Consider the following 17,694-nt stretch of genomic DNA (forward strand, 5'->3'; position numbering starts at 1 on the left):
CTCTCCAGTACATATTGACCGTGTATCATTCTGACCGAGTCTAATTCTCTCCTGGTATAGAGTGCAAGCTCTGTGGTCAACATGGGCTTCCCTAGCTGAAAATAAGGGAATTAGTTTGAGACTCAAATAGGGTTTTAATGTCAAAATATGTGTTCCTATTATAGTATTCTTTTCGTATTGTCCTGAGTGCTGACCACATCAGGAGATTGTCTTCATCAGCACTAATCAATTATATTGACTATGTTATTCAAATTGCCTTTCAATTTACAGTCACAATAAGGACGGGTAACCAGGCCCTAAACATCTTTAACAAGGCTGTAAATCTACATGTGTTACGATGATAACACAGAATGGCAGGACAGCAAAGACAATACAAGGTCTGCTCAGATGCTGACATTCACATGGTCCCCAAGGTCCTGTGACTGTCACCATGGCTTCCACCAGCCTCTACAGGACAGATCAGCTATAAATTAGCAATTCATGAATTTAAAGAGCCGTGGCCAGGATATTACTATCAGCCGGCAATCTGGATGTCAAACACTGTGATCAAGATGTGAATACTGACAAAGAGGAATGTGTAAAAATAAGAGTTCTAATCATGCATACAATAAATGTTAAATGATGATTATAAAGTAGACAACACATGCGAGGCGATGGAGGTTACCATGTTCATATATGAGCACTTGTCACCGCATCTGAGAAGCACAAGCGACATACGGGACCCTCTCTGGTCTGTTTTTCCCCCCAAAATTCAGCTGTCAATGTTTTGGCCAGGTCTAGGTGGAGGATGACCTGTGACCTGATGCTGAGTGAAGTGACAATCTGGAAGAACTGATTAAGGAGAACGTGTTTTCTGGATCCTTATACATAGTATCGAAACTCTGTGAGAGATTGCTTCTTCACACATTATTCAAGACTTAGACAGAAATGCTACATAGAAACACTATAGTGTTAAAAATACAAATTGCGCCCCCCCCTTACTAGTGACACCCACCTTTGGCCAAGTAATGGGTTAAAAAAAAAAAAACGTTAAACGGTAACCTGGGTTGGACCCCTCCTCTGCTGACATCAGTTATTGGGAAAACTCTAGGTGCATGCACGGTGAATACAGAGCACGCTTTAGGCCTTCCCCCGTAGGAAAGGAATGACTCCATGTTTTCTTATGGGCTTTTTCAACTTGCTGGATATTCTCAAAGAAAGCATCCAGCGTCAAACTCTGCAAAACTGTAGGAGGCAGCTCTAGTGCACCGTTCCTGTGGAACTCACTTCTCTCCTCCGTTAGATGGTCACCCAGTCTCCAGTCCTTCAAACAATCATTAAAAACCCACTTCTTCATAAATAGCTCCCGACTGATTCCTCTCTTGCAACTGTCATTAGTCTAATACTATCCTTACCTTCTGGGTCACTTTACCACACTCCCTCTAGCATGTAAACTCACTGAGCAGGGCCCTCAATCCCTCTGTTACTGTGTTACTATACCCCACTCCCTCTAACATGTAAACTCACTGAGCAGGCCCTCAATCCCTCTGTTACTGTTTCACTATACCCCACTCCCTCTAACATGTAAACTCACTGAGCAGGGCCCTCAATCCCTCTGTTACTGTTTCACTATACCCCACTCCCTCTAGCATGTAAGCTCATTGAGCAGGGCCCTCAATCCCTCTGTTACTGTGTCACTATACCCCACTCCCTCTAACATGTAAACTCACTGAGCAGGTCCCTAAATCCCTCTGTTACTGTGTCACTATACCCCACTCCCTCTAGCATGTAAGCTCATTGAGCAGGGCCCTCAATCCCTCTGTTACTGTGTCACTATACCCCACTCCCTCTAACATGTAAGCTCACTGAGCAGGCCCTCAATCCCTCTGTTACTCTGTCACTATACCCCACTCCCTCTAGAATGTAAACTCACTGAGCAGGGCCTCAATCCCTCTGTTACTGTGTCACTATACCCCACTCCCTCTAACATGTAAACTCACTGAGCAGGTCCCTAAATCCCTCTGTTACTGTGTCACTATACCCCACTCCCTCTAGCATGTAAGCTCATTGAGCAGGGCCCTCAATCCCTCTGTTACTGTGTCACTATACCCCACTCCCTCTAACATGTAAGCTCACTGAGCAGGCCCTCAATCCCTCTGTTACTCTGTCACTATACCCCACTCCCTCTAGAATGTAAACTCACTGAGCAGGGCCTCAATCCCTCTGTTACTGTGTCACTATACCCCACTCCCTCTAACATGTAAACTCACTGAGCAGGCCCTCAATCCCTCTGTTACGGTCACTATAACCCACTCCCTCTAGCATGTAATCTCATTGAGCAGGGCCCTCAATCCCTCTGTTACTGTGTCACTATACCCCACTCCCTCTAACATGTAAACTCACTGAGCAGGTCCCTAAATCCCTCTGTTACTGTGTCACTATACCCCACTCCCTCTAACATGTAAGCTCACTGAGCAGGCCCTCAATCCCTCTGTTACTCTGTCACTATACCCCACTCCCTCTAGAATGTAAACTCACTGAGCAGGGCCTCAATCCCTCTGTTACTGTGTCACTATACCCCACTCCCTCTAACATGTAAACTCACTGAGCAGGCCCTCAATCCCTCTGTTACGGTCACTATAACCCACTCCCTCTAGCATGTAATCTCATTGAGCAGGGCCCTCAATCCCTCTGTTACTGTGTCACTATACCCCAATCCCTCTAACATGTAAGCTCACTAAGCAGGCCCTCAATCCCTCTGTTACTGTGTCACTATACCCCACTCCCTCTAGCATGTAAACTCACTGAGCAGGGCCTCAATCCCTCTGTTACCGTGTCACTATACCCCACTCCCTCTAGCATGTAAGTTCATTGAGCAGGACCCTCAATCCCTCTGTTACTGTGTCACTATACCCCACTCCCTCTAGCATGTAAACTCACTGAGCAGGGCCCTCAATCCCTCTGTTACTGTGTCACTATACCCCACTCCCTCTAGCATGTAAACTCACTGAGCAGGGCCTCGATCCCTCTGTTACCGTGTCACTATACCCCACTCCCTCTAGCATGTAAGCTAATTGAGCAGGACCCTCAATCCCTCTGTTACTGTGTCACTATACCCCACTCCCTCTAGCATGTAAACTCACTGAGCAGGACCCTCAATCCCTCTGTTACTGGGTGTCCAACTTGTCTGGTTACAACTACATGTTTGTTTGTCCACCCATTGTAAAGCGCTGCGGAATTTGTTGGCGCTATATAAATAATAACATCATAATAATAATAATAATAATAATAATAATAATAATAGTGGCTGTCTAGCAGAGAGCCACTAGAGACAGTCTTAACCCTTTAATGTAAAGATTGCAGTTTCTCTAAAACGTCAATGTTTTACATTGCAAAGCTCAGGGTAAAGGGACATTGCACCCAGACATTCCCAGGGTAAAGGGACATCGCACCCAGACATTCCCAGGGTAAAGGGACATCGCACCCAGACATTCCCAGGGTAAAGGGACATCGCACCCAGACATTCCCAGGGTAAAGGGACATCGCACCCAGACATTCCCAGGGTAAAGGGACATCGCACCCAGACATTCCCAGGGTAAAGGGACATCGCACCCAGACATTCCCAGGGTAAAGGGACATCGCACCCAGACATTCCCAGGGTAAAGGGACATCGCACCCAGACATTCCCAGGGTAAAGGGACATCGCACCCAGACATTCCCAGGGTAAAGGGACATTGCACCCAGACATTCCCAGGGTAAAGGGACATTGCACCCAGACATTCCCAGGGTAAAGGGACATTGCACCCAGACATTCCCAGGGTAAAGGGACATTGCACCCAGACATTCCCAGGGTAAAGGGACATCGCACCCAGACATTCCCAGGGTAAAGGGACATCGCACCCAGACATTCCCAGGGTAAAGGGACATCGCACCCAGACATTCCCAGGGTAAAGGGACATTGCACCCAGACATTCCCAGGGTTAAGGGACATTGCACCCAGACATTCCCAGGGTAAAGGGACATTGCACCCAGACATTCCCAGGGTAAAGGGACATTGCACCCAGACATTCCCAGGGTAAAGGGACATCGCACCCAGACATTCCCAGGGTAAAGGGACATTGCACCCAGACATTCCCAGGGTAAAGGGACATCGCACTCAGACATTCCCAGGGTAAAGGGACATCGCACCCAGACATTCCCAGGGTAAAGGGACATCGCACCCAGACATTCCCAGGGTAAAGGGACATCGCACCCAGACATTCCCAGGGTAAAGGGACATCGCACCCAGACATTCCCAGGGTAAAGGGACATCGCACCCAGACAAGTTCAATGAGTTGAAGTGGTCTGGGGTCCTATAGTGTCCCTTTAAATCATATTGGTTGTAACGGAATGCAGTATAATAGTACACGATATCCGTTGGTATCTTCAGGAAATCCACAGTCAGAGTAGAAAGCACGGCAATATCTCCAATCCTCCCAATAACCGGACGAAACACAGTTTGGGAGTCAACTAACTCGCTTTATTCACAGCTGGCATATTTATACAGTTCCCCATGCAAGGGGTTTCCATACAGTAAATCCAGGGGATTTCTCCCATCATGCAATGTGACTTTCCCAGCAGGCATTGCTGCACGAGAAGGATACTCCCACTAAAATGGACGATTAAGTGGATTATCCCCTCGTGCAGCAAAACTGACAATTTACTTTAAAATACATATTTCACACAATATTCGGTACTTTGGAATAACCGAACGTTCGGTAGGTAGCTGGGGTCGAAGCGCATACTTTGTGAGAATACCGCTCTGATCCCAGCTGAATTAACCGAACGCCGCACAGAATACATTTAAACATTGAAGTTAGTTTAAAAGTACCGAATAAGTATGGGGAACATAATGTACCGAACGCGGAACTCCCGAACGCTCTGGAAGTCCAGCGGTGTTCGGATCATTGAGTAGCCGTTTTCAGTTCCAGGCTCTCGACGACCGAACACCGCTGCAGAGACAAAGGATCCAAGATGGCCGACCGCCGCATGGTCGGTAGCCGAACGACGGCCACCTAGGAGAGCCCTTAATTACCGATTGCAACAATGTTGCAATCGGTTAATTGGTGCCACACGACCTGTGAATGTGTGGTCGACCTGGGGAGCCCGCATTCGTACGGCGAACGGCCAGGATAGCCGTGTTTCGTCGTACTAATGCTTTGTGTGCTGGCAGCGTACGGCTGCCAGCATGCGAACGGCCATAATACAACACATATACATTTAACGGTACACAATATGCAGTCAGCCTACGGACAACCTGTAATGAATATAGTTCAGAAGTGGCTAGGTTTGCCACATTGGTTTATCTGCTAAAATGGGAATTGTGAAGACTTGCTTATCACTAGCCAAAATACAGGCACTAGAAAATATATTCCAGCCTGGCTATTTTCCCTTTCTTTAATTTATCATTAAACTTGAGCAATTCCCTCTCTCACGCTCCACAACCCTCAATTTAGTTAATAAGCCCTACAGTAAGAGATGTTTATCCTCCCCAGTACAAACAATTTATTATATGTGCACGATTTACGAGAGAACGATTGAATTGTGTACCCGCGGGGCAGTGAAGTGGTTAACGCTTTCCGTTTTATTGCTTTGGAGGGGGCAAGTTACACGGCTTTGGGAGCCCCCATAAAAGTCCATGGCTTCAGTTGTCATAATGCTGCAGTAATTTGCAGATGAGAGGCTAGTTTGAGAAGCCGGGGGACCGTCCAACATTCTCTCCACTGAAAAAGCCAATGAGAGTTTAGCCTCATAAAATGCTTTTATATTAGAAGTGAGAATTAGGGCAGCACATATGAAGTATTTTTATTGAGCTGGTGTGAGACTGACAAAATGCAGTTAAACTTTCTACAGCCCTCATCGGTGTACTACCGCGTTCCCCATAAATCAAATGTCTCTCACACTAAGTGTCGGAGAAACTAATACTGTTTAATTAGATGGCAAGCTGTCCATCGCTTGGGGAGAGTAGATACCGCCTCGTGGGAAGCCACACGCAGACTGTGCCCATAATGTCAATCAGCTAATGATCTGCCCGTTAAATAAACAGGACTGCTCCTTTAACTACGCGTCTGCTGCAGGTTTTTACACTACAGGTACAGGAATCGCAATATCCTGAAGGATAAACGAAAACCTGGATCATGACCTGGATCCTTTCAAACCAAATTAATAAATAAAAAAAATAGGAAAATATATATTTTTTAAAAAGTCACGTGTACAGAAAAAGCATGTTGGAAAAAGACTGGCATTTCACGGCTATTCCGAGCACAGAGTGTTATTTTGTATTGTAAGGTAATCGAGGCCACAATAGCATTAAATATAGACCACTCACCAAAAATCACTGTTTGGTAAATATCACCCCAGCAGCATGTTCCTAAATGCAGGATTATTGGACTACGTGCTCGTCTTGTGTTAATTTTCCACGTTTGGGAAGATCACAGCTATGTGAGATCTGTTTCAATGACCAATGAGAGGAATTATTCATACCAGACCTAAGGCATCTGTATTCAATATTCCTGTCCTTTCACAGTCTCCTAAAATTCTCAACAGTTGTTAGTGAACAGAGATACGCTCTGAAACCACTGAATGTCCTTCATAAATGACCGCACTTACCCCGAGTCCTAGGTTACAACAAGAACATGCTATGACAGAGGATGGTGGGCCAAGATATGCAAATTACCACTTAATTGTTTGTTTGTTTTTAAATTGCTGTGTATTTTAGTCCTGCAAGGGAGGAATTGACAACCCAAGACACTGGTTCTGTCCAGGGGGCCGAACCTACTTGACGTTTAGTGACACAACTTACAAAGGAGCGCGCGCGCGCACACACACACACACACACACACACACACTCTCTCTCTCTCTCTGCTGTGTGTGTGTATTCTAAGGCAAGACGAGGTAGAAGAGTTGGCTAAGAACCAAGGCTTCCCTCTGATACATTGAAACAGAGATCTTGAGATACAGTCACTATAACTACATTGTTTACAAAACGTACTAAATCAGAATATAAACACCAGAAGGGGCAGAATATGTTTGTAACAGGCGCAGCGTGTTTACATTACCTTATGAGTGTTAATAAGCGTCGTTCCTCTGTCAGTTCATGAACTGCAGCGCAACTTCCACCGTAAGTGGCCAACCGGGAGATGGTTTATATCGCACCACAGCTGCGAGGATCTACAGAAAGACACAAAAAGAGCCGTTTGCACCTGGTGTTCAATCACGCTGGCCAATTCTCCCCACTGATCCAGGAGACTCCCTGACACTCGGCTAACACAAGCATTCCTGACCCTCCTTACCGCAGTCAGGGAGGACATTTATACGGCTATTGGTATCGCCGCTGGCAGAGAAAGGCAAACAAATAGCAAATATCATGGTTTGATTTGTGTTAGCAATGTACATGTAATTAAACCATGGAAAATATCCATATCTGAGAATACAGCAGCGTTAGAAGCAAACTTAGCATATCTACAGAGCGTCAAATCACAGAGCTCCACAGCAATACAACTCCCAGTAATGTGCAGTGTGTAAACAGAGCTCCACAGCAATAAAACACAGTAATGCACAGTGTGTATGAGTGTATCACAGAGCTCCACAGCAATTAACTCCCAGTAATGCACAGTGTGTATGAGTGTATCACAGAGCTCCACAGCAATAAAACTCCCAGTAATGTGCAGTGTGTATGAGTGTATCACAGAGCTCCACAGCAATAAACTCCCAGTAATGTGCAGTGTGTATGAGTGTATCACAGAGCTCCACAGCAATAAAACTCACAGTAATGTGCAGTGTGTAGGAGTGTATCACAGAGCTCCACAGCAATAAACTCACAGCAATGTGCAGTGTGTATGAGTGTATCACAGAGCTCCACAGCAATAAACTCACAGTAATGTGCAGTGTGTATGAGTGTATCACAGAGCTCCACAGCAATAAAACTCACAGTAATGTGCAGTGTGTATGAGGGTATCACAGAGCTCCACAGTAATAAAACTCATAGTAATGTGCAGTGTGTATCACAGAGCTCCCCAGCAATAAAACTCACAGTAATGTGCAGTATGTAAACAGAGCTCCACAGTAATAATACTCCCAGTAATGTGTCTGAGTGTATAACAGAGCTCCATAGCAATAATACTCCCAGTAATGTGTCTGAGTGTATAACAGAGCTCCACAGCAATAATACTCCCAGTAATGTGTCTGAGTGTATAACAGAGCTCCCCAGAAATAAAACTCACAGTAATGTGCAGTGTGTAAGAGTGTATCACAGAGCTCCACAGCAATAAACTCACATTAATGTGCAGTGTGTAAGAGTGTATTACAGAGCTCCACAGAAATAAAACTCAAAATAGAATGACTTATGCAGATAAGTGAAGGAGTTGATAATAAAATCCATGGAACAGCTCCACACTAGTGCACGTCGCCTGCTACAGCCTGTTAAAGTGACACGTGTCGGCCATTTAAATGTCAGGTTTGTGATATTACACTTAGATATTGTTAAACTATACAAGTGACTTCTAATATTAAAAAAGTATAGTACATAGATTAGAATAAAATGTATTAACAGTTCCATTATATTTCTTATTATCTCCCAGTACACACCTGGTATCCTGTATCTGATCTGCTTTTAACGTATTATAGGTTTTAAGTCTTTTGCTTCCTGTTTAACACAGTTGCAGCCTCATGAGTTTAGTTCCCCCGAGCTAAAGAACCAGGAAGTAACAGGACGGATTGCTTGACACCCAGGGGATGCAACAAGGTCCCTTTATAAAAGTGCCAATATCTATTGAAAACTGCATTATTTGTAAAATAAAAAATTACAATTAAAATAAAATAAAAAAGAGAACCCAATCTCGACACACAAAGCACTTCAGCAAACTAGACTGTTTTCATTATTTGGAATGTCCCTTTAAGTGCTCCCTGTTTTAATAAATGCACCCCCTCCCTCCCCCTGAATATGCTGTAATAAGTATTTACAATCTAGCCATCTGTATAATCATTGCCCCAGAGCAAACTGCTTCTATTACTGCGACCAAATTGAAGTATTTATCGGGGCTTGATGGGACAGGCTAGATACTAAAATCCACGCCAATATTCTCCTGTACTGCGAACGGGTCGTAGTCTCAATTCAGGTATAGGGGCAGACACTAAGCCAGCCCCAAGTGGAAAAATAATCAAAGCAAACACAAAATATTCTTCCTCTGTGACTTACCCAGCAATCCAAGAACACGTCATCACGTATACATTCGTGCAGTTACAAAACTTACTAGCAGCTAGCAATAAATGTAAACCACACTGTGCCTCGATGGCAATGTCCCTCGTAATGTATACACCTATAACAACACGAGGGCGGGGATAGGAGGAGATATCTACATCTATCCAACTTATTTATTCTTTCAATGTATTATCCATTATGAAATTTAGCCATTTGTGTTTTTTTTTTTTTTTTTTACCTTTAGATAATATCCAACAGACTATTTCACCTCAAGCAAGAATTCTGAGTTCAGAAGACAAATTCAAAATCCCTCGTTTTAGTAAGAACGGAATCAGTACACGAATAATGATCCCGTAATATAAATCAAGTCTAACAAAGAGTAGCACAGATAAACATCAGTATTTCTGTTTAATTCACTTTCTATGTCTGTCTGTGGTTACCAATAATATTTCAACCCTACGCATCGTACACGGTTATAAAATATGTGATCACTTTGTTACCCAACGATATTAACCGGCACCCGAACGATCTTGTCCCACACTGTTCCTTCAACTCAAAAAACACCAAATGATACTCAGGCTTTTATTTAACACGCAGAAAGAAAAATGGATCGATTTCAGCAATTATCTAGATACAGGGGGATAAGCCTGATTTTTTTATTTTTTTTTCCCATTTTCTGAAATCTCCAAATAGAACCTCTTTATCGATATTATTTGGTTCATTTTTGAAGTTGACCTGCAGAGGAAAGTTAATAAAGTTGAACACTTTGTTCCAAAACGTTTCTGTCTCTCTACAACAGGATATACAATCCATATAACACGCTCTTAATAATTGCATTTAGGATACAGTCCAGCCTCCCGCTTTCTCGGAGAGAGCTGTTCTCTTGGGGCTAATACACACATTCTATTTAGAAACTTTATGTGGGTTTGCAGTTGAACAGTTGTTGGGAGTTTTAAATCTTTTTCCAGTACATATTTTTTTATAAATAGGTCATCAATATTTGATACGTCTGGAAATTCCTTTTTTCCCCATCTTAATGTAACGGATGCCAATTACTGCGTGTTTTAAGAGGAGCTCAAGAAAAATAAACCGCCCAGAATCTTTGTTTCATTCGTTATTTTTGTATTTTTTTCATTTTCACAGAGCATTTTATCACTTAGCAATTTGAAAGCATTCTTCTCGATGAATTGTACGAGTGACTCCAAATGCAGAAATGAAAATAAAACCAATGAATTAGGAATAAATAGGAGACCCTGATCACTGCGGCTTGTTGCATTACATCTCCGAAGGTAAAGGTTTCTACGTTCCAGTCCCTAGATATCTCGCAGGTCACTGCAGAATCCGCTCTCAGATTGCTCATACTGGCACCGCATGGCACGTTTATCATGCCGCCGATTGTGGGCACAGGAGAAACATGTCATATTCCACATTAGGGAAAAAGTCAGGAAACCCAGATCGCCTGATCCTTCTCCTGCACCACAAGCTACAAATGGGGTCTGCGATAATTTGGGAGCCCTAGAAACAACTGTAACCGTGTGAATAGCCCTGAATACAAGCCAGGCTAGCAGGTTCTAAATACACATTAACACAGAACTCACCTAAGAGGTTTGCCTTGACATTGGCAGGTGAGCTTACACTTTACGACCTTGGTCAGTTCCGAGTGAAATAGTGCACAGGTAAAGTTGTTTCTTTACTGAATAGAGGCCATGCTGCTTTCTAAGAGTGATGGGAGTTTGAGCACAGCTCTTTCACATTGAAACACGATATCAGATCTTTATTAATCTGGTGAATATAAACTCCTTGTACGCAGAGCCTGCCAGGCTGTAGGTGAGGTGTGGGTACGCTCCCTCTCGTGTATACTCACATTCATAAGAATCTTTAGAAAATGATATCTTCTCAATGAAGGGGAGTAAAATATGCATTATTTATGGCATTCTGTGTATGATCAGTCTTCATGGTAGCCAACTGAACGTTCCCGATCATTTACAAGTTTTTTGCACTTTACCCCACGTTCACAGTTTTTAACACAGAGCCGCCTTGCCCCCCTCCCCCCCATGTTCTCATCCATCCATTTACAGGTAACCGAGGAGAACATTTATTCGGTGGTGATCCCTGCTTAATAAATCAACACCCGACAAGCAAATAATACTGAAATGTGTTTGCCCCAATTCACAGTCAAACGAAACGCACAAAGTAAAACAAAAACGACAATGTTTGGTGATTTTTTTTTTTTTTTTCATGAAAGCTTTGAATCCCAATAAAAGAGGTGATGAAAGCCCAGGGGAGATCTGATCTACTGACGTCCTTAATGAGCCTTGAAGAGGCCGGGCTGATGAGTGGGACCTGGAGAGATGAAGAATTTGTGCCATCTATGGAGCAGCCAGCGTGTTCTCCATTCTCTGTATATGTGTCTATACAGAGGCTGGATAGCAAGCGTGTCGTCTGACACTCAGAACAAAGGCCCCTGACAGCAGGTGTGATAAGTGAAAATGAAGGTTTGCTTGTTATCAGAGAACGGCAGCTCTCCGTCCCCCCTGGCAGCAGATACATCATTGCAAGGAGCACGTCTACCTCCATGTTACAGACACCAGCCATCAGTGTTATTAATGGCCCTCAAATCCTGCCTAGGGAGAAGGCAGCCTGTGTCTTTAAGAGACCCCACGTTTCAGCATCAATCAGGCAATTGGCTCATACCTGGGGAGGGCTGATGAAGGATTTATAGCCTGACTCCTTCCTCGCAAGACAGAGTGATAATGTGTGTCACACAAAGGGGACGTGGGGGGAAAACAAACAACGTGGCGTGTCTGACAATACGTCAAAACACCTTGTTCATCACTGTCTCAAACTGACATACCACGTTTTAATTGAGGCTGTTAACGAAGCACGTTTTTAAATCATTTCTATTTAAGGGATTTTTAACATTAAATAAAAAAGGGTCAGGGTTTTACTCTGTGCAGAGAATGGCAATGCCTCCATTGGAGTCTAAGGAAAAAATACTACTCCGTAAATGCTTACATTGCTTAGAGAATCCAGCCCAATCGTTGTTTTCTTTGTGACAATATTTCGATTTTAACAAAACGTACAGGAAAGATAATGTCGACTTTTTCATTTGCAACCAGTATACATGAAATCCCAAAGTTACATTAAATATGAGATGAGAAAACTCGAAACATACAACATGGGCAAAAAGTTTGGAATATAAAAAAAAAATGATGCACTATATGAAATGAAGGTTTACACAAGCTATAGGTGACTTTCAATGTTTTATTATTTTATGGTGTCATTTCCAGGTGACAATTCTTCTTTAATATAAAGGCACTAATAATGCTGCCGATACCACGCCAGCCCTGCAAAAAGCGCAATTTATAACAGCACAACACTAAGGATTCAGCCGTCTGTCGCTTGACTGCAAGTCTCATCACTCTCTGGCAGCACTGTAGAGGCTATGCGTGATATATAGGTATTAATGTGTATATCATTCAAATTAGGTCAAACCTGCAGACAAAGACAGCAACCTTGGACATGCATTACATTATTCATTAAACAGTCAACACGGTCTACATTCAACAGTTTACATTCAAACAGACAAAAATGATTATTTCTTTTCAATTTACTTTTTTTTTATTGAGGTAAGAGTCAAGGGTAGATCAATATATCAGGAGGTAAAAGCAGATAATAAACATGTCACATTGTAATGGAGGACCGATAACGGAGATTGTACTACAGCTGTAGGATGTCATGAACGAGAACCTCCTTTATAAACGTAGAGAGTGAAGCATATACATAATTAAATAAAGATCAGTAGATTAGAGAAACGTGCACAGGCCGGGAGCCACTGGACTAAAAACTATTCAGCCTGGAGACAAATTCAAGTTACCAGCAAAACGAAGAGGGCTACGTAAGCGAACTGATAAGTAGGTACTGCGCACCTAGACTCCCCGAACCCCGGATTTCCAACTCTACAAATCTGCTAAGCTACACCAGCCAATGTATATACTGGCTTGTTTTGCAAATTGTGCTTTCAATGTGTCGCAGTTCAATGTTCAGCGAATACACCCCTTAATGTGATGTTGGTCTCAGTAAGAAAGGAGGGATTCAGGCCATCATCGCCGTAGAAAGATCTCCTTCATAGACAGATATTACATATATTGCGTTCGCATTTCAGGATTAAATGGCAGTCGGATTCCTGCTGATCTGAACGCACATTTTAAAGTGTGACATTAACACTATCAGACCATGTAATGGACGACACTATTCCAGCGTCCGACTCTTTAATTTCTCTACAGTCGCACCTCACCAGCACTCCACGAGTGTATAGCTTCCGGCAGCGGCTGTTCAGATAATGTCATGGTCCCAGCAATTTAAACAATTCACTTTTTTTTTTACTTTTAAGTGTGAGATAAAAATGTCTTAGAAAATCTATGTGGACAATCCCACCATTTTGAAAGGAGACAATCTAAGCACCAAAACCACCATATATTAATGTAGTGGTTTTGCTGTATAGATGCCGGCCCTTTACTCAGACAAATAAACAGCAGAGTTACGCGTTTACACTAGTAATGCCAAAGCAGGGATCGCTGCCCACCCACAAGCATTTCTACAAAGCTGCCATGAATCGCAAACTGGAGAGTCCTCTTTCTGACTGTTTTACCAACATTCTCCCTAGTCTGGCTCCACATATGTGATGACACCAAGATCTCACCAGGACTGCATGAGCTTCCAGCAGCTGAAATTTTCAGATCATGTTACGGTCCCAGTAAATTACACCTTGGCCAAAGAGTTCTGCTCATTCCTGATGGGAGAAGTCAGCAAATGGGCCAATGTGATGTCCTTTTAATTACATCTAATTGACCCCCTAGTCAACCCCAAATGCCCCTAAGCCATCCATATTATCTATTTTTTTTTATCATTATTTTCTTGGGCATGCATACAGGAATGTCATCCATTCATTCATCAGAAAGACGAATAAATGAATAGAAATGTCAGACGAATAAACAAACACCGAATATCAGTGTTTGTTTGTTCGTTCAGTTTATTACAAGGAGGGAGGTACCGGCTCACAACTCCCTCCTTGTAAAATTTAAAGATAGAAGCGGCAGAAAGCTGTGCTCCCCGCCACTTCCTAAATCCCCCCCTCCCCCATGTCCTCCCTCACTCTATGGGGGTCAAAATGACCCCCATAAAAGCATAAGGGAGATTGAAATCTCCCGAATGCACCTACTCGCTATACCGCAAGTAGGGACTGTGACTACTAAACAGTGCTCACTATTTAAAAAAAAAAAAAAAAAACCTAGACATCCAATCAGTGTTATGAGTCATTTTACACAGCGTGGGAAAGTTCTTTGGAATTGATTGCATTTCAAGCCAACCAGAGTGCTGTGACAGGTAAATGTAGATACTTAGAGGGCTTAAACCAACCAGAGTGTTCTGAGCCTCATTGCAGGGCGGGGCAAGGCTTTATAACCCCCGCCCTGCAGAGCTCAGTCTGCGCCATGCCCTCGCCGGGTGCAGTTGGATTATTTTTTTTTAGCGTCGGGTTTATTCTATTTTGTCAGATTTTTTTTGCGCTCGGGTTTTTAATAGCTCCCACTCGCGTGCTCACGGATTACTAGACATGCCCCTACTCGTGGTATAGCATGTAGGGGAAGCATTTACTAATGTAATCTTTACTTAGTATTAGTAATTTGGCTGAAAGACTAATTTAGGTCTTTCGGCCTTTTGGGAGATAGCTCACTAAAACCGTGGGAATTAGGGAGTTATCTACTAAGTGGCTGCAAGATGCAGCCACGGCACGAATAGGATCGGAATTTAATTCATTAGAATGAAATTCCGATACGGACAAAGTCCCGAATTGCGTTCAAATGGAGAAACTGTTCTCATTGTGTTAGACAGAACGCCGGCAAAACTGACGAATTGCGTCCTAAGTGACAGGACGTTCGGGAATACTGACAGGAAGCATCGCAGGAACAGGGAGGAAAGCTTAGAATTGTTGGAAAATTTCTCTGACCACCAGAAACGAAGCACACTTTGCTCCTCCGCTGGTCTGAGATGGTCAGGCGTAGGAAACCTCCATAAAACAAATAGTCCCTACTTTGTCTTAATTTTTAAAGAAAACTAGATCAGACAGGAAGAAATGAAGAACAGATCCTGACAAAGGGAGAGAAGAGGAATCGATTGGGAAAAGGTAAGTTCGGCATGACAGTGCCGCTTTAAGATATCTTTTATATCTATAACAAAATGCCACATATTTACATATGTAACTGCTCTCACCATTTCAAGCACAACCTTAACAATCTAGTTATCATTTTATTTTATTCGAGCATTCAACTCCAAACTTTGGATGGGATGATGCAAACATGCAACCAACAACCTGAGAACAGAGAGCTTAACACTACGTTTGGCCAAGTACTGGGAGCGATCAGCTCCGCAGCCAGGGCTGGGAAATATTTGCGTTTTCTGAAGAAGGCACCTTTAACTTTGGAAATATCATGCAAGCAGCATCTTGGCGTGAGTTACATGTTAATAAAAAGGTGCCAGAATCTGCCGAGAGTCCAACTTTTCTTGCATGATCAACACAGATAAAAGATTTATGTGTGTGAGCAGAAAACACATGGAATTATCTCTCTGTTGTTGGGAGAGGAGAATAACAGATACATAACGGAGGACATCTCTGCTCGGTGGAATCCTGTAACCATTGTTTTACCAGATATAATGATTTATTAACTTTTATACAATATATTCTGAAGAACTTTAATATTATAGAATAGGGATATTTACAGGTGACAATATGTACAGATATATGAGGACTCGATGTGGGCAGATAAATATATCGTTAGGTGTCTTACCCAGGGACACTTACAGGTGAGGTGGTCTGACCAGGATTCAAACCTGGGTTCCGTGCTTCTAAGGCAGTGAAGTTACCATTGAGATTTTAGTGCCTGTAAGCGACATAAAGCCAAGATTATGGGTTACTTCTAAGAGAATAAACAGCTATGAGAAGACACGTATCTCAAAGCTAAATCCCCCTGGTCGCAAGTCCACGCAAATGTGGTAAATGTAGGATATGCAGAGAAGTTGGATCTCATTTTACATCAATAGATTCTTTTACTTCCAATATCACTAAAAAGGTTTTAAGCCATTTATTACCTGCCAATCCAAGATCGATATTTGTTTATTACTCGCTCCTATCCCCTCCACTATGTCGTCCAAGAGAATACTGAAAACTAGATTGACTGAAAATATCCACAAGATCAGAGAAACAAATTCAGTAAGCTGTAGTTGTTCTGGTGACTATAGTGTCCATTTAAGCTCACGGGCTGTCTAGTAAAGAACTCTCTATAAAAGATCCTCAGTGGCTAGGTCTCGGCTCGCAGGCTGTCTAGTAATGAACTCTCTATAAAAGATCCTCAGTGGCTAGGTCTCGGCTCACAGGCTGTCTGGTAATGAACTCTCTATAAAAGATCCTCAGTGGCTAGGTCTCGGCTCGCAGGCTGTCTGGTAATGAACTCTCTATAAAAGATCCTCAGTGGCTCGGTCTCGGCTCACGGGCTGTCTGGTAATGAACTCTCTATAAAAGATCCTCAGTGGCTCGGTCTCGGCTCACGGGCTGTCTGGTAATGAACTCTCTATAAAAGATCCTCAGTGGCTAGGTCTCGGCTCGCAGGCTGTCTGGTAATGAACTCTCTATAAAAGATCCTCAGTGGCTAGGTCTCGGCTCACGGGCTGTCTGGTAATGAACTCTATAAAAGATCCTCAGTGGCTCGGTCTCGGCTCACGGGCTGTCTGGTAATGAACTCTATAAAAGATCCTCAGTGGCTCGGTCTCGGCTCACGGGCTGGGCCCTCTTTACTTTTTGTATCGGTCTGTGTATATTGTGCTGTTTTCTCCCCAGTTTGGACAGCGCTGCGGAATAATATTGGCGCTTTATTAATGCCAGTAATAATAATCATTGTATTGTTACAATCTTGAGTCACATTACTATAATGTAAAAATCTTTAATTCTGTATTTTTAATATAGACATTATTGCCCTCTGTTTATCTCTATAGATTACTTTGAGATTCACCTATTACATGACAAACAATGAACGAAGCTTTGAGGACTCTCCAGTTTAAAAGGTATTGACATATTGTGTTTATTTATTTTTTCTTTTCATTCTTTTGTTAAATCTATTTCTTAAAATGCCCTCAAATATTTGCAGACAGAACAAAAAGGTCTTTGCATCCCGTGCGCCCTCCCAGGACTCCAGGAATTGATGGAAATTGATTTAAACACCGAGTTAAATAACATTGCATTCTGACTTTGCAGTTGCCCCCTGTTGTTGTGTAATTATAACCGGCTTACTGTGGCGTGTTTCAGCAGGCTTAGATCATCTTGTATCTTTGTATGATGCCGAGCCTGTTTTGTCACAATTACTTGTAGTACTTGTTATCAATGTACGGTGTTGTAAAATATGCTGGGGATGTATACATAAAAAAAA

The 17,694-nt window shown here is 42.9% G+C and overlaps 1 protein-coding gene across 3 annotated transcripts in view; it reads right to left on the reverse strand.

Moving 5' to 3' along the window:
• CNTFR (ciliary neurotrophic factor receptor) overlaps positions 1-17,694 on the reverse strand; it is a 572,999-nt gene that overhangs the window by 340,959 nt on the left and 214,346 nt on the right. For all 3 annotated transcript variants that reach the window (XM_063453544.1, XM_063453545.1, XM_063453546.1), the window contains one exon: positions 7,077-7,188. The gene's annotated coding sequence lies outside the window, so the exon portion shown is untranslated. The remainder of the gene's footprint in view (positions 1-7,076; positions 7,189-17,694) is intronic.

This window comes from Pelobates fuscus, chromosome 5, assembly GCF_036172605.1.
Source record: "Pelobates fuscus isolate aPelFus1 chromosome 5, aPelFus1.pri, whole genome shotgun sequence".
NCBI lineage: Eukaryota > Metazoa > Chordata > Amphibia > Anura > Pelobatidae > Pelobates > Pelobates fuscus.